This window comes from Pleurodeles waltl, chromosome 1_2 (assembly GCF_031143425.1).
Source record: "Pleurodeles waltl isolate 20211129_DDA chromosome 1_2, aPleWal1.hap1.20221129, whole genome shotgun sequence".
Taxonomy (NCBI): domain Eukaryota; kingdom Metazoa; phylum Chordata; class Amphibia; order Caudata; family Salamandridae; genus Pleurodeles; species Pleurodeles waltl.
In genome coordinates, this window is record NC_090437.1 from 1,083,440,860 (window position 1) to 1,083,460,839 (window position 19,980).

Genomic DNA, 19,980 nt, shown 5'->3' on the forward strand with positions numbered 1-19,980 from the left:
CCTTTCACATCAGATGGATTCTCAAGTACGACCAGCGAGATATGAGGAGACTTTCTCTGTCAGGCTTGGTCACTTAGTTGCTGCCAAGCTTGAATCTTCATTCCCCTCTGCCACCCCACTCAGTGGAGGACTGGATCCACATTCAGCCTGGGCAAGGATCCACAATTCTTTTTAAACAGGGCCATCATTAGAAGCACTACCGCGCTGTGAATGAGATTGATGACCCTACAACCACTCACCACTAGAGGGGTGATTGTCAATAATCACAAAAGTAGTTTTATTAATGCACACATGTCTTTGTGCCTTAATGTAACTACCTGTATCATAATTCTATAAGCTTCTAGTAGGCTGCTGCCTCAGACTGCCTCAGAGCTGGTAGTAAGAGCTAGCCTGGGGGCGAGGGTGCAGGCTAAAGAGCAGGCAGCTGAAGTCAGGGGACGGAAACTTGTTTGTAGTATCACGTGACGTCACATAATGTGTTCTGGCGTCACTCTCAGTGAGAGCGTGGCTGTTGGCCCAGTGACCACTAAAACAAACAAGGGGGAGGGCCAGGATTGCTGACAATCCTGAGGTGCTGCCCCAGCTTTAAAAATGCACACAACGGGCTAATATACAACCAAAAAGTAGGGACCTGCCTTTTTTATTTTTTCTCGCACAAATGGGAAAAATATCACCGCTTGGGTGGGAACTTGCTCAATCTGCAACACTGCTTGTGACTGCAGCCTCCCAGAGTGTTCTAAAGAACAACTAGAGTGTGAACAGTCTTAGTCATGACAAAAGAGTGGCACACCTGAAGCCAGGTGAATCAAACCAGTAAAACCTAAAACATGTAATTTAGAAGGGAACAAAATGAGGGGGTATATTTTGTCATAGAAATTATGGTTAGTGCTGTAGAAAGAAAAATTAGGATGCGTTTTAAGTGAGTTATCAAATATCCTCCTCTTCTATTTCATTAAAACATTCTGACATGCAGACTGAAACGTGTACTTTCAACACCATTAGCAGACTTCCCCTTAACTCCCTTGTGATCAGCAGTTGTGCCACAGTGTTCTAATGAGCTACTAGAGTGCTAACATTCCGAATTTACGCCCAAAAGTGTGGCACATCTGAACACCAAATTGATGGAATTGAAGTGGAAAACTGAAAGCATTTTCTACTGAGGATACTGCAGTAAATGAGGAAATTAGGGAGATTCATAGCAAATAAGTCTCCAAAGATGGCCACCATAGGAAAAGAGCCCAAATGTAGCACTAATTTCACCCAAATGTAACCCAAGTATAGCCATAAGACAGAAATGTGCAAAACACTTACTTTTTTGTGTTTTTGCAGTATTAAATAGCGCATACTTGACCCGAAGGTGTTTGAGTGCTTTACATGAGCATCAGTTACATTACACAAGGACATATTCGTTTTGGTTTTAACATGGGGAGATTAAGGGGGTCATTCCAACCCTGGCGGTCGGTGTTAAAGCGGCGGCAAAACCGCTAACAGGCTGGCGATAAAGAAAATGCAATTCTGACCCTGCCGGAAACCGGCAACAGAGACCGCCACTTTAACACACCGCCCGCCACGGCGGGACAAACAAACAGTGCGGCGGTCACCGCCAACAGACAGGCGGGAGACAATGTACCGCCCACCCTATCACAACCCACCAATCCGCCACCTTTTCCGGGGCGGTAGCCCCGCCGATAAAAACACGGCGGAAACAGCCATTACAAACGGAAAACGCTCACCTCCATACACCCCACGAGGAATCTGGACAGCATGGAACCCGAACTCCACATCCTCCCAGCGATTGTCTTCCTGCTCCTCTGCCAGGAGCACGAACGCCGGCGCAGAAGAGAACGGTGAGTACTGCACCTACGACACAGGGGAGGGGGGAGGCAAAAAATTACGGGGACACACATATGCGACACACCCACCCTCACCCTCACCCACTACAACACACACATCAATGCATAGCAACTCATCACAGTTACTCCCCCAAACCCCCCGGAAGAATGCAAAGACAAAAGGAAATGATTATACACTTTGGAATATATTGTATAACTGAGTATAAAATATATCACACATCTAAAACTTTATATACATAAATTGTCCAGTCCGATATGTGTATCAGGCATTGTTCGTGGGCCACTGGGCCCAAATCACATGGGCAAAGCCCACACAGGATACCTGACTCCAACGGAGAGAACACTGCAGGGGCATCAGATAGGAAAACTACAGGCACCTCAGGGGGGAGGGAAGGGGGGGCACCTCAGCCAGATGAGTCCACGACGCCAGATCCACGAGGGGCCTCCATGGCCACTGTTCCATCCTGGGGAGTGCAAAGCCACAGTCTCTCAAATCTCTACAGTGGGTGGGTTGCCCACTGTGCCATCCTGGGGAGTGCAAAGCCACAGTCTCTCAAGTCTCTACAGTGGGTGGCTTGCCCACTGTACCATCCTGGGGAGTGCAAAGCCACAGTCTCTCAAGTCTCTACAGTGGGTGGCTTGCCCACTGTGGCATCCTGGGGAGTGCAAAGCCACAGTCTCTCAAGTCTCTACAGTGGGTGGCTTGCCCACTGTGCCATCCTGGGGAGTGCAAAGCCACAGTCTCTCAAGTCTCTACAGTGGGTGGCTTTCCCACGGTGCCATCCTGGGGAGTGCAAAGCCACAGTCTCTCAAGTCAATATCAGTCTCCACTGGTACTGGAGAGGGACTAGTGCCCAGAGTGCTTTGTGCAGCCCTGCCCAACACCGATGTGGGCCTGCCCCTTCCGCCAATGGGCCAGCGGTGCTTGAGATGAAGGGCCCAGCGGAGCAGTGCTTGAGATGAAGGGCCCACCGGAGCAGTGCTTGAGACGGCGGTGCCCAGCGCAGCAGTGCATGAGACGGCGGTGCCCAGCGGAGCGGTGCTTGAGATGAAGGGCCCAGCGGAGCGGTGCTTGAGATGAAGGGCCCAGCGGAGCAGTGCTTGAGATGAAGGGCCCAGCGGAGCAGTGCTTGAGATGAACGGCCCAGCGGAGTGGTGCTTGAGATGAAGGGCCCAGCGCAGCGGTGCTTGAGATGAAGGGCCCAGCGGAGCAGTGCTTGAGATGAAAGGCCCAGCGGAGCAGTGCTTGAGACGGCGGTGCCCAGCGCAGCGGTGCTTGAGACGGCGGTGCCCAGCGGAGCGATGCTTGAGATGAAGGGCCCAGCGCAGCGGTGCTTGAGACGGCGGTGCCCAGCGGAGCGGTGCTTGAGATGAAGGGCCCAGTTCAGCGGTGCTTGAGACGGCGGTGCCCAGCGGAGCGGTGCTTGAGATGAAGGGCCCAGCGGAGCAGTGCTTGAGATGAAGGTCCCAGCGGAGCAGTGCTTGAGATGAAGGGCCCAGCGGAGTGGTGCTTGAGATGAAGGGCCCAGCGGAGCAGTGCTTGAGACGGCGGTGCCCAGCGCAGCGGTGCTTGAGACGGCGGTGCCCAGCGGAGCGGTGCTTGAGATGAAGGGCCCAGCGGAGCGGTGCTTGAGACGGCGGTGCCCAGCGCAGCGGTGCTTGAGATGGCGGTGCCCAGCGGAGCGGTGCTTGAGATGAAGGGCCCAGCGCAGCGGTGCTTGAGACGGCGGTGCCCAGCACAGCGGTGCTTGAGACGGCGGTGCCCAGCGGAGCAGTGCTTGAGATGAAGGGCCCAGCGGAGCAGTGCTTGAGACGGCGGTGCCCAGCGCAGCGGTGCTTGAGACGGCGGTGCCCAGCGGAGCGATGCTTGAGATGAAGGGCCCAGCGGAGCAGTGCTTGAGATGAAGGGCCCAGCGGAGCAGTGCTTGAGATGAAGGGCCCAGCGGAGCAGTGCTTGAGATGAAGGGCCCAGCGGAGTAGTGCTTGAGACGGCGGTGCCCAGTGCAGCGGTGCTTGAGACGGCGGTGCCCAGCGGAGCAGTGCTTGAGATGAAGGGCCCAGCGGAGCTGTGCTTGAGACGGCGGTGCCCAGCGCAGCGGTGCTTGAGACGGCAGTGCCCAGCGGAGCGGTGCTTGAGATTAAGGGCCCAGCAGAGCAGTGCTTGAGATGAAGGGCCCAGCGGAGCAGTGCTTGAGACGGCGGTGCCCAGCGCAGCGGTTCTTGAGACGGCGGTGCCCAGCGGAGCGGTGCTTGAGATGAAGGGCCCAGCGCAGCGGTGCTTGAGACGGCAGTGCCCAGCGGAGCGGTGCTTGAGATGAAGGGCCCAGCGGAGCAGTGCTTGAGATGAAGGGCCCAGCGGAGCAGTGCTTGAGATGAAGGGCCCAGTGGAGCAGTGCTTGAGATGGCGGTGCCCAGCGCAGCGGTGCTTGAGACGGCAGTGCCCAGCGGAGCGGTGCTTGAGATGAAGGGCCCAGCGGAGCAGTGCTTGAGATGAAGGGCCCAGCGGAGCAGTGCTTGAGATGAAGGGCCCAGCGGAGCAGTGTTTGAGACGGCGGTACCCAGCGCAGCGGTGCTTGAGACGGCGGTGCCCAGCGGAGCGGTGCTTGAGATGAAGGGCCCAGCGGAGCAGTGCTTGAGATGAAGGGCCCAGCGGAACAGTGCTTGAGATGAAGGGGCCAGCGGAGCAGTGCTTGAGATGGCAGTGCCCAGCGCAGCGGTGCTTGAGACGGCAGTGCCCAGCGGAGCGGTGCTTGAGATGAAGGGCCCAGCGGAGCAGTGCTTGAGATGAAGGGCCCAGCGGAGCAGTGCTTGAGACGGCGGTGCCCAGCGCAGCGGTGCTTGAGACGGCGGTGCCCAGCGGAGCGGTGCTTGAGATGAAGGGCCCAGGGGAGCGGTGCTTGAGACGCCGGTGCCCAGCGGAGCGGTGCTTGAGATGAAGGGCCCAGCGCAGCGGTGCTTGAGACGCCGGTGCCCAGCGCAGCGGTGCTTGAGACGGCGGTGCCCAGCGGAGCAGTGCTTGAGATGAAGGGCCCAGTGGAGCAGTGCTTGAGACGGCGGTGCCCAGCGCAGCGGTGCTTGAGACGGCGGTGCCCAGCGGAGCGGTGCTTGAGATGAAGGGCCCAGCGCAGCGGTGCTTGAGACGGCGGTGCCCAGCGGAGCAGTGCTTGAGATGAAGGGCCCAGCGGAGCAGTGCTTGAGACGCCGGTGCCCAGCGCAGCGGTGCTTGAGACGGCAGTGCCCAGCGGAGCGGTCCTTGAGATGAAGGGCCCAGCGGAGCAGTGCTTGAGAAGAAGGGCCCAGCGGAGCAGTGCTTGAGATGAAGGGCCCAGTTCAGAGTAGTGCTTGAGATTTAGGGCCCAGCGGAGCAGTGCTTGAGACGGCGGTGCCCAGCGCAGCGGTGCTTGAGACGGCGGTGCCCAGCGGAGCGGTGCTTGAGATGAAGGGCCCAGCGCAGCGGTGCTTGAGATGGCGGTGCCCAGCGCAGCGGTGCTTGAGACGGCGGTGCCCAGCGGAGCAGTGCTTGAGATGAAGGGCCCAGCGGAGCAGTGCTTGAGGGGGCGGTGCCCAGCGCAGCGGTGCTTGAGACGGCGTTGCGCAGCGGAGCGGTGCTTAAGATGAAGGGCCCAGCGGAGCAGTGCTTGAGATGAAGGGCCCAGCGGAGCAGTGCTTGAGATGAAGGGCCCAGCGGAGCAGTGCTTGAGATGAAGGGCCTAGCGGAGCAGTGCTTGAGACGGCGGTGCCCAGCGCAGCGGTGCTTGAGACGGCGGTGCCCAACGGAGCGGTGCTTGAGATGAAGGGCCCAGCGCAGCGGTGCTTGAGACGGCGGTGCCCAGCGGAGCGGTGCTTGAGACGGCGGTGCCCAGTGGAGCGGTGCTTGAGATGAAGGGCCCAGCGGAGTAGTGCTTGAGATGAAGGGCCCAGCGGAGCAGTGCTTGAGACGGCGGTGCCCAGCGCAGCGGTGCTTGAGACGGCGGTGCCCAGCGGAGCGGTGCTTGAGATGAAGGGACCAGCGCAGCGGTGCATGAGACGGCAGTGCCCAGCGGAGCGGTGCTTGAGATGAAGGGCCCAGTTCAGCGGTGCTTGAGACGGCGGTGCCCAGCGGAGCGGTGCTTGAGACGGCGGTGCCCAGTGGAGCGGTGCTTGAGATGAAGGGCCCAGCGGAATAGTGCTTGAGATGAAGGGCCCAGCGGAGCAGGGCTTGAGACGGCGGTGCCCAGCGCAGCGGTGCTTGAGACGGCGGTGCCCAGCGGAGCGGTGCTTGAGATGAAGGGCCCAGCGCAGCGGTGCTTGAGACGGCGGTGTCCAGCGCAGCGGTGTTTGAGACGGCGGTGCCCAGCGGAGCAGTGCTTGAGATGAAGGGCCCAGCGGAGCAGTGCTTGAGAAGAAGGGCCCAGCGGAGCAGTGCTTGAGATGAAGGGCCCAGTTCAGCGGTGCTTGAGACGGCGGTGCCCAGCGGAGCGGTGCTTGAGATGAAGGGCCCAGTTCAGCGGTGCTTGAGACGGCGGTGCCCAGCGGAGCGGTGCTTGAGACGGCAGTGCCCAGTGGAGCGGTGCTTGAGATGAAGGGCCCAGCGGAGTAGTGCTTGAGATGAAGGGCCCAGCGGAGCAGTGCTTGAGACGGCGGTGCCCAGCGCAGCGGTGCTTGAGACGGCGGTGCCCAGTGGAGCGGTGCTTGAGATGAAGGGCCCAGCGCAGCGGTGCTTGAGACGGCGGTGCCCAGCGCAGCGGTGCTTGAGACGGCGGTGCCCAACCGGAGCAGTGCTTGAGATGAAGGGCCCAGCGGAGCAGTGCTTGAGACGGCGGTGCCCAGCGCAGCGGTGCTTGAGACGGCGGTGCCCAGCGGAGCGGTGCTTGAGATGAAGGGCCCAGCGCAGCGGTGCTTGAGACGGCGGTGCCCAGCGGAGCGGTGCTTGAGATGAAGGGCCCAGCGGAGCAGCGCTTGAGATGAAGGGCCCAGCGGAGCAGTGCTTGAGATGAAGGGCCCAGCGGAGCAGTGCTTGAGAAGGCGGTGCCCACGCAGCGGTGCTTGAGACGGCGGTGCCCAGCAGGGCGGTGCTTGAGAGGAAGGGCCCAGCGGAGCAGTCCTTGAGATGAAGGGCCCAGCGGAGCAGTGCTTGAGATGAAGGGCGCAGCAGAGCAGTGGTTGAGATGGCGGTGCCCAGCGCAGCGGTGCTTGAGACGGCGGCGCCCAGCGGAGCAGTGCTTGAGATGAAGGGCCCAGCGCAGCGGTGCTTGAGACGGCGGTGCCCAGCGGAGCGGTGCTTGAGATGAAGGGCCCAGCGGAGCAGTGCTTGAGATGAAGGGCCCAGCGGAGCAGTGCTTGAGATGAAGGGCCCAGCGCAGTGGTGCTTAAGACGGCAGTGCCCAGCGGAGCGGTGCTTGAGATGAAGGGCTCAGCGGAGCAGTGCTTGAGATGAAGGGCCCAGCGGAGCAGTGCTTGAGATGAAGGGCCCAGCGGAGCAGTGCTTGAGACGGCGGTGCCCAGCGCAGCGGTGCTTGAGACGGCGGTGCCCAGCGGAGCGGTGCTTGAGATGAAGGGCCCAGTTCAGCGGTGCTTGAGACGGCGGTGCCCAGCGGAGCGGTGCTTGAGATGAAGGGCCCAGCAGAGCAGTGCTTGAGATGAAGGGCCCAACGGAGCAGTGCTTGAGATGAAGGGCCCAGCGGAGCAGTGCTTGAGATGAGTGCTCAGTTCAGCGGATTAGCCCATGGCGTGGAGGTCATTCGCCACCTGACTTGTGGCTGGCTGCGCCTTCCTGCCCACCTGGGATGGGCCTGGTGGGGCCCTCCTGGGCTGCAGTACCGGGCCTGTTGGTGTCCTCCTGCCCACCTGGGATGGGGCATGCGGTGCCCTCCTGCACAGCTGGGCTGCTGGCAGTCTTGTCGGGCGTGCTGCCCTTCCCACCCTTCCCTGGTCGCCTGTGGCCCTTCCCCACCTTTGGCGGTGTGCCAGGTGGCACCACACTCACTGCCGGAGCCATGGTAGGGATTTTGGTCCCAGGTGTTTTAGGCCTCTCGCGCCGGGCACTGATAATCTTGACATGTTTTTGCGGCGGTGGGCTGCCCGTGCCTTGGGTCCCTACTGAGCTGGCTGCCCTTGAGGGTGGGGGACTCCACAGTCCATGGCAGACTGTCTTCACAGGGCCCGCTGTTGTGGTGGCTGAGGTGCTGACTCGAGTCTTTTTAGATGGACGAGGTGGGGGAGTTGTTGGGAAGAGGTCAAGTTTGGAAAGGAAAATAAGTTTAGGAAGAGAGGGACGGGTAGGTGTAGTAGGTATGGGAGTGGAGGAAGAGGTTGTGGTTGTAGGAGTTTGAAGTCTGGTGTCTTTGGGTGCAGGTGCTTGGGCTGGAGGCTGTCGTGAGGTGGATGGCTGTTGGGTGGGTGGCTGCCTGCGTTTGTGTAGCTTGGAAGAGGGGGTGGCAGACACACTGGGAGAGGACATAGGGGACGTGTGAATGGTAGTGGGGGTGGTGACTGCACGTGTGCGGGGGGTTCTGGTGGGTGTGCTGGTGATGGACGTAGTGGCTGAAGATGTTGTGCATTCAGGTGTGAGTGGAGACATGACAGGGAGGGAGGAGGGAGACGAGGAGGAGGGGGACACAGTGGAGGCAGTGGGTGATGGTATGTCTGCATGTGGATGTTGCTTGGGTGAATGCCTGTGTGATGTGTGGTGCTTATGTCTGGATGAGCTTCCCTTGGGTGTTCAGGTGTGTGCAGGCTGGTCTGATGGTGTGTCTGGGATAGGCAGAGGTACAGGGGATTGGGTATGGTTGGAGGAAGTTGGAGGGGGGAGGCTAGAGACAGGGACAATTGCTGCCATCAGTGCTGAGGCCAGAGTGTTGAACGATCGCTGATGGGTAGCCTGACCCGAATGAATGCCCTCCAGGTATGCATTACTCTGGTGCACCTCCCTTTCTACACCCTGGATGGCATTCAAAAGGGTAGACTGCCCAACAATGAGCGTCCTCAGGAGATCAATGACCTCCTCACTGAGGGCAGCAGGGGTGACAGGGGCAGGGCCTGAGGTGCCTGGGGCGAAGGAGATGCCCACCTTCCTGGGTGAGCGGGCACGGGGCAAACGCTGAGGGGCTGCTAGGAGGGAGGTGCTGGTGCGCTGGGTGGCGGCTGTACCTGTTGTAGCGGGGGGCACGGATGTTGCCGCCACCACAAGGGAGCTCCCTTCAGAGGACGAGTCGCTGTCACTGACATCCGCACGAGTCCCCGCTGTGGAGCTCCCCTCGCCCTCCGTCTCATTGGTGAAATCCGAGTCAGTTGCATGGCTCGCCATGGCCATGTGAGATGCAGCTCCCTCGTGCTCTGATGCCACTTCTGCTCCGCCTGATGATGCTAATGCACAAATGAACAGGAAGACAACAAAAAGGGGCGGTGGGGAAAAATAAAGAAATGTTGAGTGCATGCATTGGTGACACCGTTGGCGGACAGGACAGACACAGAAGCCCCCTGCACTACGCCGCGCACTTGGGGTCGACTACGCAATCTGTGGGACATGGCCTACAAGCCTATGGGCGACCTCTGCTCACATACATGACACATGGCAATGAATAGCTGTACTTGGCACCCTACAGAGGTGGGGGGGGGGCACAGGGCCATGCCTTACGGAGGGGCCTAGCCTACAGATATCGCCCTGGCCTAGGGATACCCACAGCCCTCCTCCCCCACCCAGACACCTCCACTGCGCGCAAAGTCACTAGGATTTGAGTGTACTCACCCCCTTGTGTCTGCTGTGATGTCCTCACGCACCCATCCAACTCGGGGTAGGCCACCGCCAGGATCCGGGACATCAGGGGGGGTCAAAGTACGACTGGCACCCCTCCCACGTTGGGAGGCCATCCCCAGCTGAGCCTCCGCCGTCTTCCTGCTCCAGCGTCGGATGTCCTCCCATCTCTTCCTGCAGTGGGTGCCCCGTCTCTGGTGGACCCCCAGGGTCCGGACATCCTTGGCGATGGCACGCCAAATACCGATTTTCTGGTGGGCGCTGACCTATGTGACATGTACAGGGAGAGAAGAATAATCATCACCTTCTGCATGCTCGATGTGAGTGGCCCCCCCATACCCACCCTTGCCATGTGGCACATGCTCTCATCTGTCGTTTGATGCATGCCTCAATCGCTCACCTCACCACCATCTTTCATCCACCCGACTCAACACAGGCATTGGCCACAAAGCATGGTCCCAGTGTACTTACCTGTTGGTCTGGAGGACCGTAGAGTAGCGCATACTGGGGGAGGACCCCATCCACGAGTTTCTCCAACTCTCGAGCAGTGAAGGCAGGGGCCCTTTCCCCAGTCGCATGAGCCATTGTCTCTTCCAGACCGTGGTCACAGCAGCACTTGCAGTGTAGGTCCTCTCCTGTGGAAGATCAGGTATCGTGTGATTAAGCAGATAGAAAATGGCGGTCACGCCCGCGGCGGTGCGTACCGCGACCGCCGGCGCACATCGTCATTGGCTCCTGAGACCCATAGGGTTCAATGTTAACCATTGCAGCTTTGCGCCGCGGTCTTCGACCGCCTACCGCCACGGTGTGCCATGCCAGCGCATTGACCTCACATCCCATTGTCGTACTTCACAGGTCAGGCAGCCGCCATTTCAAGGGCCCACATGCCTTATTTTCTACTGCGTCACACATACCTAGGCCTTGCATCGACACTCATACAAGCCATTCAATGCATTGGGAATCGTGTTATGTGCAAGCTGTGGTTACGTACCTGTGGGTTGATTGACTCTGTGGTCGCTGTTGTCCTTCATAGGCACCGTCCGCTGGGACATGCGAGGAGATGGAGAAATCTTCCCGTGTACAGACCGCCGATGGACCTGTCGACAATGGAGGAAAGACATGTCATACTGACATACAGGCTTGACTGAGCCACTATACAGGAACTATGTACCCAGTTGGAGCCAGACCTGATGTCACCAATCCGCCAACCCACAGGGATCCCCCCTCTAGTGCAGGTGCTGTCAGTACTCCATTTCCTAGCAAGTGGGTCATTTCAAACAACAGTGGCCATATCATCAGGGATGTCCCAGCCCATGTTTTCCAAGGTGTTGTCCAGAGTGTTGTCTGCCCTGCTCAAACACATGCGGAGCTACTACGTCTTCCCTGAGGTGGGGGATTTGGCTACAGTGAAGGCTGATTTCTATGCCCTTGGACATATCCCCAACATCATTGGTGCCATTGATGGGACACATGTTGCTTTGGTCCCCCCCAGCAGGAGTGAACAGGTGTACAGGAACAGGAAGAGTTATCATTCCATGAATGTCCAGATGGTGTGTTTGGTTGACCAGTAAATCTCCCATGTTAATGCCAAGTTCCCTGGGTCAGTGCATTACGCGTACATCATGCGGAATAGCAGCATCCCTTACGTGATGGGTCAACTCCAGAGGCACCGTGTGTGGCTATTAGGAGACTCTGGTTACCCCAACCTGTCATGGCTACTGACCCCAGTGAGGAATCCCAGGACAAGGGCAGAGGAACGGTACAATGAGGCCCATGGGAGAACTAGGAGGGTGATCGAGCGGACCTTCGGCCTCCTGAAGGCCAGGTTTAGGTGCCTCCATATGACTGGTGGATCCCTAATGTACTCACCAAAGAAGGTGTGCCAGATCATCGTGGCCTGCTGTATGCTTCACAACCTGGCTTTGCGACGCCAGGTGCCTTTTCTGCAGGAGGATGGTCCAGATGGTGGTGTTGTAGCAGCTGTGGAGCCTGTGGAGAGTGAAGAGGAGGAAGGCGAGGAGGACGACATAGAGAACAGGAACACTGTAATACAGCAGTATTTTCAATGACACACAGGTAAGAATACACACCGGCATATTACATATACTTAACCCCTACTACCTCTCTACTGTCTGTCCTTTCCCCCCAGTGTATGGTAACTGAGTTGTGACTTTCCCTTCCGATTTCAGAGATGTGGGCCCCGCTGCGTGACATCTGCTTTATTTCCCCATGGACTACAGCTGTGTGACATTGGTATGTTGGCATCACAATGTGAATATGCCATTTGGCACGGTAATGTCTAATACATTTGTACAAAATCACAGCCAGACTCCAGATTGTTTTATGCAATAAGTGTGTTTATTACAGTGCTCTAAATTGGTGGGTGGTTGCAAATCGTTGAGGTGTGATGGTGGAGGATTGTCCATGGCAGAGTCCAGACTATCAGTATCACAGGTGCATTGTCCAGATGCCTGTGGAAAGTGGAGCAGGGGCAGTGTAAGGTTGGACAGGGTGTCAATGTGGGACAGTGGGATGACAATCAGGGAGGTATCCTTTGCTGGCGGCGGTCTTGGCATCTTACTCTGTCTTCTTCCTGGATCTCAGGGTCCGCTTGCGGGGTGGTTCTCCTTCTGCAGGGGGTGGGGTTCTGGTGGCCTGTTGGTCTTGTGTCGGGGCCTCCTTTCCACTAGCGCCGGCGGAGGTGGTAGGCAGTTCTTGGTCCATGCTAGTGTCAGGGGCCCTTTGTGGTGCAACAGTGTCCCGCAATGTGGTGACTACCTGATTCAGAGCCACTACGATGGTGCCCATGGCGGTACTGATGTTTCTTAGTTCTTCCCTGAACCCCATATACTGTTGCTCCTGCAGAAGCTGGATCTCCTGAAACCTGGCCCCCCTGTCGCACAGCAGCCCTCCCAGTTCCCCTGTTTCCCTGTGCCTCTGTCCCCTGGACCGTGTGCCCACTACCACTGCCCCCAGGTCCCTGTTGTTGTTGGGGTGGTGCGTTAACCTGGGTGCCCTGTAGTGGTGGACACACCCCTGATTGACGTGTCCTGGGGACAGAGATATGGGCCCGCTGGGTGGGTGCTGTGCTGGTGTTCCCAGAGGGGGGAAGGTCTGCTGTGGCCTGTGGCTGTCTGAGGGGAACCGACTGTTCAGAGGTCCCCGATGGGCCGGGCTGGTCATCTAGATCCAGGGAGACAGAGCTGCTGTCATCACTGTGGGCCTCTTCTGGGGGTGGAGTGGACATTTGTGGACCCTCCTGCGCAGTGACGTGGCATTCGGGTCCTGCAGGGGTATAAAAGTATGATTATTGCTTCTGTGTGTGCCATGGCGTGCAATGGGTGGGTGCCCGTGTACCCCTGTGCTTGCATTCCTGTGTGGGGGCTTTTGTGATGGTGGTTTGGGGGGGGGATGGGTATGTGCAGTGGGCATGCTTAGGTGATGGGTGTCAATGCTTTGTGGTCGCATGCAGGGCTTGGTGTTGGGATTGGTGGGTTGTGATGGTGAGACATTTGCAAGGAGTAGGTGTGATGGGGGTGGGGGTGAGGGTGGGGGTATGAGTTGGCATGCTGGTGGGGTGGGGGGGATGAAGTAGTTAAGATTTGACTTACCAGAGTCCATTCATCCCCCTACTCCTGCGAGGCCCTCAGGATGCAGGATCGCCAAGACCTGCTCCTCCCATGTTGTAAATTCTGGGGGAGGAGGTGGGGGTCCGCCGCCAGTCCGCTGCACCGCGATGTTGTGCCTGGATACCATGGAACGCACCTTCCCACGTAGGTCGTTCCACCGCTTCCTGATGTCGTCCCGATTTCTTGGGTGCTGTCCCACAGCGTTGACCCTGTCCACTATTCTGCTCCATAGCTCCATCTTCCTGGCAATGGTGGTGTGCTGCACCTGTGTCCCGAAGAGCTGTGGCTCTACCCGTACAATTTCCTCCACCATGACCCTGAGTTCAGCGTCAGAAAACCTGGGGTGTCTTTGCGGTGCCATGGGGTGGTTTGGGTGATGTGTGGGGTGGATTGTGTGGTGCTAAGTGTGGTGATGTGTATTGGTGTGTAGTTTGAAGTGCGTGGTAATATTGCTGGGTGACAGTGAATTGCGCGCCTGGGTGCTCGGGTCTCTTATCTCTGTGCGTGTTCACGAATCTCTAGGAGTAGTGGTTTGTGGGTGATGTGGGTGTGTGTTTTATATTGTGTTGGGTGTGTGGGAGTATTGTTTGTATGTGTATCAGGTGTGTGTATTTTGAATTATCCAATGTGGCTGTGTTTTGTAACAGTGTGTGTATTTTGAGCGCGGCAGTGTGTACCGCCAATGGACTACCGCGGTTGAAAGACCACCGCGTGGATTCGTGTTTCGTGATAGTGTGGGCGTATTTCTGTTGCCGTGACTGTGGAGGTTTGGTCATCGCCAGTTTCTCGCTGCCCTTTGGTGTGGCTGACTTTTGTGGATGTCTGTATTTTGGCGGTTTGCCTGTTGTGGGTCAGAATGACCGTGGCGGTTTACCGCGGCCACGGTGGTGTTATGGCGGTCTTCTGCACGGCGGTAAGCGCCTTTTACCGCCGAGGTTGGAATGACCCCCTAAGTGATTTGCCCAGAATCACAGGCTGTTGAGCTGACACCAAAGCTCAAACCTGGTTCACCAGTTGCAAAGTCTGCAGCTCCGGCCGTAATGCGTTATACCTTTCCCTAAGTGTGGCATAAAATCAAGTGTTAAACTGGGTAAAAAAAATATAAAGATAGCAGATAATTTTAAAGTGCTTTGTCGCTATTTGAGAATGTGTCCTCATTTTAGTTTTTTCGAGCAATAACAATAAAGTATGTGGGAATAAGACCATCTCATTTTTAGAATTTCTAAAGTATATGCTTTAGGTATTATAGTTTTGATTACATCAAGTTGACATTGAGCGTGCCAAAATTTGTGATAAAAATAAAATGTTAGCAATCTAGTTGTTCAATAGAATGCTGTGGTGAAGCCGAGGTCATGACCATGGACTCGGATAGTTGAGGGCAGGGAGGAGGGTGCAGAGGCAACAAGTTGGCCACGTGGGTGAGCGAGAGGGACAATGGCAGCACATCAGACCATGGAGGGCAGGGGAAATCGGTGCAGGGGCACTAAACCAACCATGTAGGGTAGGCAAGAGAAGCTGTGACAATATAACAGACTATTGAGGGCAGAAGGAAGAGGCAGTGGCAGTACAACCATACATGTCAACACACCTTTGAGGCAGGAGACCCCCAATGTTTTTAAGCCCAAAAGGGCTTTATTTTATCTGTCTCCTGCCCAAAATCTCCTCTTTTTCAAAGTAGGTCAATGGGGAAAATCAATTCCACAATTGTTTTCCCCAAATCTCCCTCTTACCAAGTGCAAAATGCTGGCAAGTATGGGACATTGTATCACGGAGGGCAGGAGGAATGGGGTAGAGACATGGACTCAGATAACAGAGGGCAGGAGGGAGAGGGGCAGAAGCACCAAACTGACATTATAGGGCAGGCTTTAGGGGTTGCAGCAACAGCAGCACAATACACCAGACAGTGCAAGCGGAATGGCAGTCCAGCACAATGGAGCATGGGAAGCAACAGAGAGGGGACAGGGCCATGCACATGGACAACAGAGAGTAGAGGGGAAAGAGGAAGGGTCAGCAAGCTGGCCTTACGAACAGAGTGGAAGGACAGTTGCAGCATAACGGACCACGAAGGGCAAGAGTGAGAAGGCAGGGGTATGACAACAGACCAGACAAGGCAGGAATAAGGGGATAGGGGCCTGCACATGGAAAATTGAGGGCAGGGGATAAGGGAGCAGGGCAGGAGCAGCAAGCTGACCATGGAGGGCAGCTGGGAAGGGCACTGGAAGCACAACACACCATGGAGGGCAACAGGGAGAGTATAATGGGATACACACAGACGATGGAGGGAAGATGGGAGGGGGATCAGAGGCAGCAAGCTGACCACACAGGTTGGGAGGGGCTGTGGCAGCAGAGAGGAGCATGCATTACAAACGGGAGGGTTAGTGGCAGAACAACGGTCATGATGGGCAAGAGGGATGGGGAAGGGGCATGCACAAAGGGCCACGGAGGACATAAGGGAGGAGTTTGGGCTGGATACAGACAAGAGAGGGCAGGGGAACAGGCTTCACAGCAGACCACACAGGGCAGGCAGGAGAAGCAGTGCAGCACAACAGAGCATGGAGGGCTAAAGGGAGTGGTAACAAAATGGACCCTGAAGCACAGGAGGGAGTGGATAGGGGTATGGAACTAAGGCAGACAGTAAGGAGGTGGGAGGGACAGGCCGCACCCATCTGACAATTCTAGGTAGGTGGGAGGGGCAGTTGCAGCTCAACAGAACACTCAGAGTAGATAGGAGAGTCAGGTCCATAGGACATCGTAGATAAACAGGGGGGAACAGGGGCATGCACACAGAGATGGGAGGGCAGTGGGGAGGAGGGTTAGGAGCAGCATTCTAACTGCAGAAGCTAAGCAGAAAGGCAGTGATGGGACATAGAATTGCGCAATGGAGGGCAGAAGAAGTGTGCAGGGACATCAAGCTAAATGAAGGGCAGTGTCAGAACATCGACCCATGCAAGGCAGAAGGGTGGGGATTGGTGCATGGACTCAGACAACTGACGGTAAGCAGGAGGTGGATGGGGGAGCATACTAAATGTTCAGGGCACACAGGAACGGCAGTGGAGGAACAACTGTCACACAGGCTGTAATGAGGGAGTGGGGGCATTGACTTGGACAATGGATGGAAAGGAGGAGGGGGGTAGGAGCAGCAAATTTGGGTCGGGGCAGCAAAATGCCAGAACAGGCCCTGCGACCAGCCTCCCCCACCCCCCAATAAGCATTGTGATGGGCACCTAACTTAACGTACAAAAAAACCTGAGAAATTCACAGAATAAAACAAAGGTTACAGGGACGTTACAGTTAGGAAACAGAATTTAAAAAACCTTAGAAATTAACTAAAAACCCTAAGGTTACAGGGATGTTCTAGTTAGGCTTAGATTTACATGCACAAAACCATAGAAATTAAGCTGTTATAGATAATGTTATTTCAAGTAACTATAACTTGTGCTCTAAGATGACTATAACTTGCACCCCTATAATGCACAGCTAATTACCCCACATATAACATCTTTGATGACATCTTCTTTGGCATCATTGATATTATCACTGCAAAATTTGCAATAAAATTATTGATGAGAAAACTGTGCATGGCGGGGGTGGCCAACCCCTCCGCCTACATCCAACCTCTTGCTGCCCAAGGGTTTTGTGTGTGAATGTTTTTTTTTTTTTAGCCTGCTTTGGATCTGTGGATCCTTTCTGATTTTACACTGAGGGTCACGCTGAGTGCCACAGTGGATTTGGTATCAAACTTCTCACCACAATAAATCCACACTGATGCCAGTGTAGGATTTATTGAAAATGCACACAAAGGGCATCTTAGAGATGCCTCCTGTAGACCAGTCCGACTCCTGGTGTTAGGCTGACCAGTTTCTGCCAGCCTTCCACAATCAGACGAGTTTCTGGCCACTTGGGGTGAGTGCCTTTGTCACTCTGTGGCCAGGAACAAAGCCTGCACTGGTTGGTGGTGCTTCTCACCTCCCCCTGCAGTAACTGTAACACCTGGCAGTGAGCCTCAAAGGCTCATGCCTTTTGTTACAGCACCCCCGGGCATCACAGCTAGTGGAGATGCCCGCCCCTCCGGACACAGCCCCCACTTTTGGCGGCAAGTCCGGAGGAAATAATGAGAAAAACAAGGAGGAGTCGCCTACCAGTCAGGACAGCCCCTAAGGTGTGCTGAGCTGAGGTGATGTCAAAGCCCAGCTCACCTGAGTTCTTGTTCAGTTCTGATGGAGGTTGAAGACAATCCGACCCCACCCTGAAACTGCTTGTTCCAGCACACTAGTTTTTAAAAACAGTGCACTAAGAACAGAAGCTCAAGGGAAGGGGGGAAGTGGATAAAATAAAATAAAGAGACAACACCGTTCTTGCGTTTCCACTGTTGAAGTGCTGCACAAATCTGCGGCCCTCTCTGACTTCTGTAGAAACTATTGCCTAATGAAACATAAACAAAGAACAGATAAGTACAACCTATTCCTAACTGGGTTCCTGACTATCCCTTTATTTATTAAAACATTTCTTCTAAAAGTACCTCTTGGATCCTGGTCTCTAGTTTCCAGGTTTGGAATGTGTTACTGCTCTGGGATGTGCTTTCTATTACTCTAAAGCTTCTAAAACATTAAACAAATACCGTTATCAGAATTACCAATATCAAACATTCATCTTAATATAACTAAAACCTAAATTCCCAATAGCAGACTCCCATATTTCCAGAATCTTTTATAAAACAAATACTGTACTTTTACGTCAAAATACAGCATGTAATTTGTGCAAGTCCTTGATTTACTGTTTGCCTCACAAAGTTCCGCAAAGTATTCTTGTAACAAAGAGTTTGAATCACAATGTTCGTGGAAGGTATCTTGTTTCAAATTGTCTATACACGAATCCAGAAATAGTTGTCAAAGTTCTTTCAGGTAATAAAAGTTTTGCACTTACTTGTTGCTGGCAAGAGATACTGATCAGTCTAACCTTGTCTTCTTTCTCTTTTGCAGGTTGCTTGTAGGAGAGAGGCTGAGGCAAGGAGGAACCGGAAACCGGAAGAAGGAAGAGCCAGCAGCTGCGCCCATTGAAGCCAATGAAAGTCTGTAGAGAGCAGGAGTGCCAGCGCCGAGGGATCTGTCCTCAGGTAAGCGGGAGGTAGACGAGCACAAGCACTGGGTGAGGCTCGGGGGCTGCCTTTTATAGATAGGGCTGGGTGTGGTCCTCACATGCTGCACATGTTCTTGAAAGGAGTGCAGAGCTGGGTGTGGTTTGAAGAGCTGGGTGTGGTCCTCACATGCTGCACATGTTCTTGAAAGGTGTGCAGAGTTTCAGTTATTATGCAAATGAGTTAAATTAACACATGGCCTAGAGCGGAGTGTTTTAAAGAAGCCTTGGTAAAAGCAAGGCCCAATGTGTAAACAAAACAGCACATTAAACAACATACACAGAAGCCTAGGGGGGGGGGAAGGTGAGATAACAAGAAAGGCTTTCAATAGTAAGTTTAAAAGGGAGCTATTACAGAACCCACTAGTGCAGTGAGAGGGGACATGCTCTTTGCTGTGCACAAACCCTAACAGTTGCCCCCCTCAAAGGCCCTCCTACAGGACGGGGTTTTCCTGGATTTTTTAAATAAAACCGTCTAATCAGCTGTGGGGCATGTACATATGATGCTGGTTCCCATGAATTCTCAGATTCATCATATCCTTTCCATTCTACTAAATAAAACAGACGTCCACTAATTCTTTTTGAGTCTTTTATGCTTTTCACTTCATATTCTAGATTTCCCTTAATTGGTATGGGTGGAGGTGGTGGTTCAGGTCGGGTTTTTGGATTGTACGGCTTAAGCAAGGACACATGGAATGTAGTATGTACTGGATATTCTTTTGGTAAATCTAATTTTACTGTTACCGGGTTTACTATGGCAGTTATACTAAAGGGTCCAATGAAACGTGGTTGCAGCTTTCGGGATCCCTCTATGTTTAGGTTCTTTGTGGAGAGCCATACCTTGTCACCGATTTTATACATTGGGGCCTCAGATCTGTGTTTGTCTGCTTGTCTTTTCATGCTTTCCTTGTACTTTAATAAATGTTTCCTGGCTTTGTCTTGTATGTCACCTAACCTCGTTAGTCTATCCGTTACTGTAGGTAACAGAGAATCTTCTAACAAAATGGGTATAGCTCTTGGATGATACCCCTGCAAGAAATAGAATGGTGAGCAAAGTAGAGCTGAATGCTCAGTATTATTATAAACAAACTCCGCTACAGGGAGAGCTTCCAACCATTCACTAGAATAATCAGCCAATAAACAACGTAGCATTTGAAGTAAGGTTTGGTTCAGTCGTTCAGTCTGTCCATCTGTCTCTGGGTGGAAAGCAGTGGATAATGCTACATCTATTTTCATTTTTTTACATAATTTTTTCAAAAATTTAGAGTTGAACTGGCTCCCTCGGTCTGACACCACTTTGCTTGGCAAACCATGTAAACGCACAATTTCCCTTATAAAAATATCTGCAAATTCTGCCGCCGTGGGTAATTTCCGTAATGGTACAAATGTGCCATTTTAGATAAAAAATCCACTATAACCAACACTGTTGTGAAAGATTTTACAGGTGGTAAACCTACAATAAAGTCTACGCTCACAGTGTGCCAAGGTTGTTTGGGTGTTGGCATTGGTATTAACAAGCCGTCAGGGGCCTTATGAGAAGATTTATGTCTTGCACAAATTGGACAGGTAGTGACAAATTGCTTAATGTCCTTTCTTATAGTGTCCCACCAAAAGTGTTTTTGCACATTTTCCA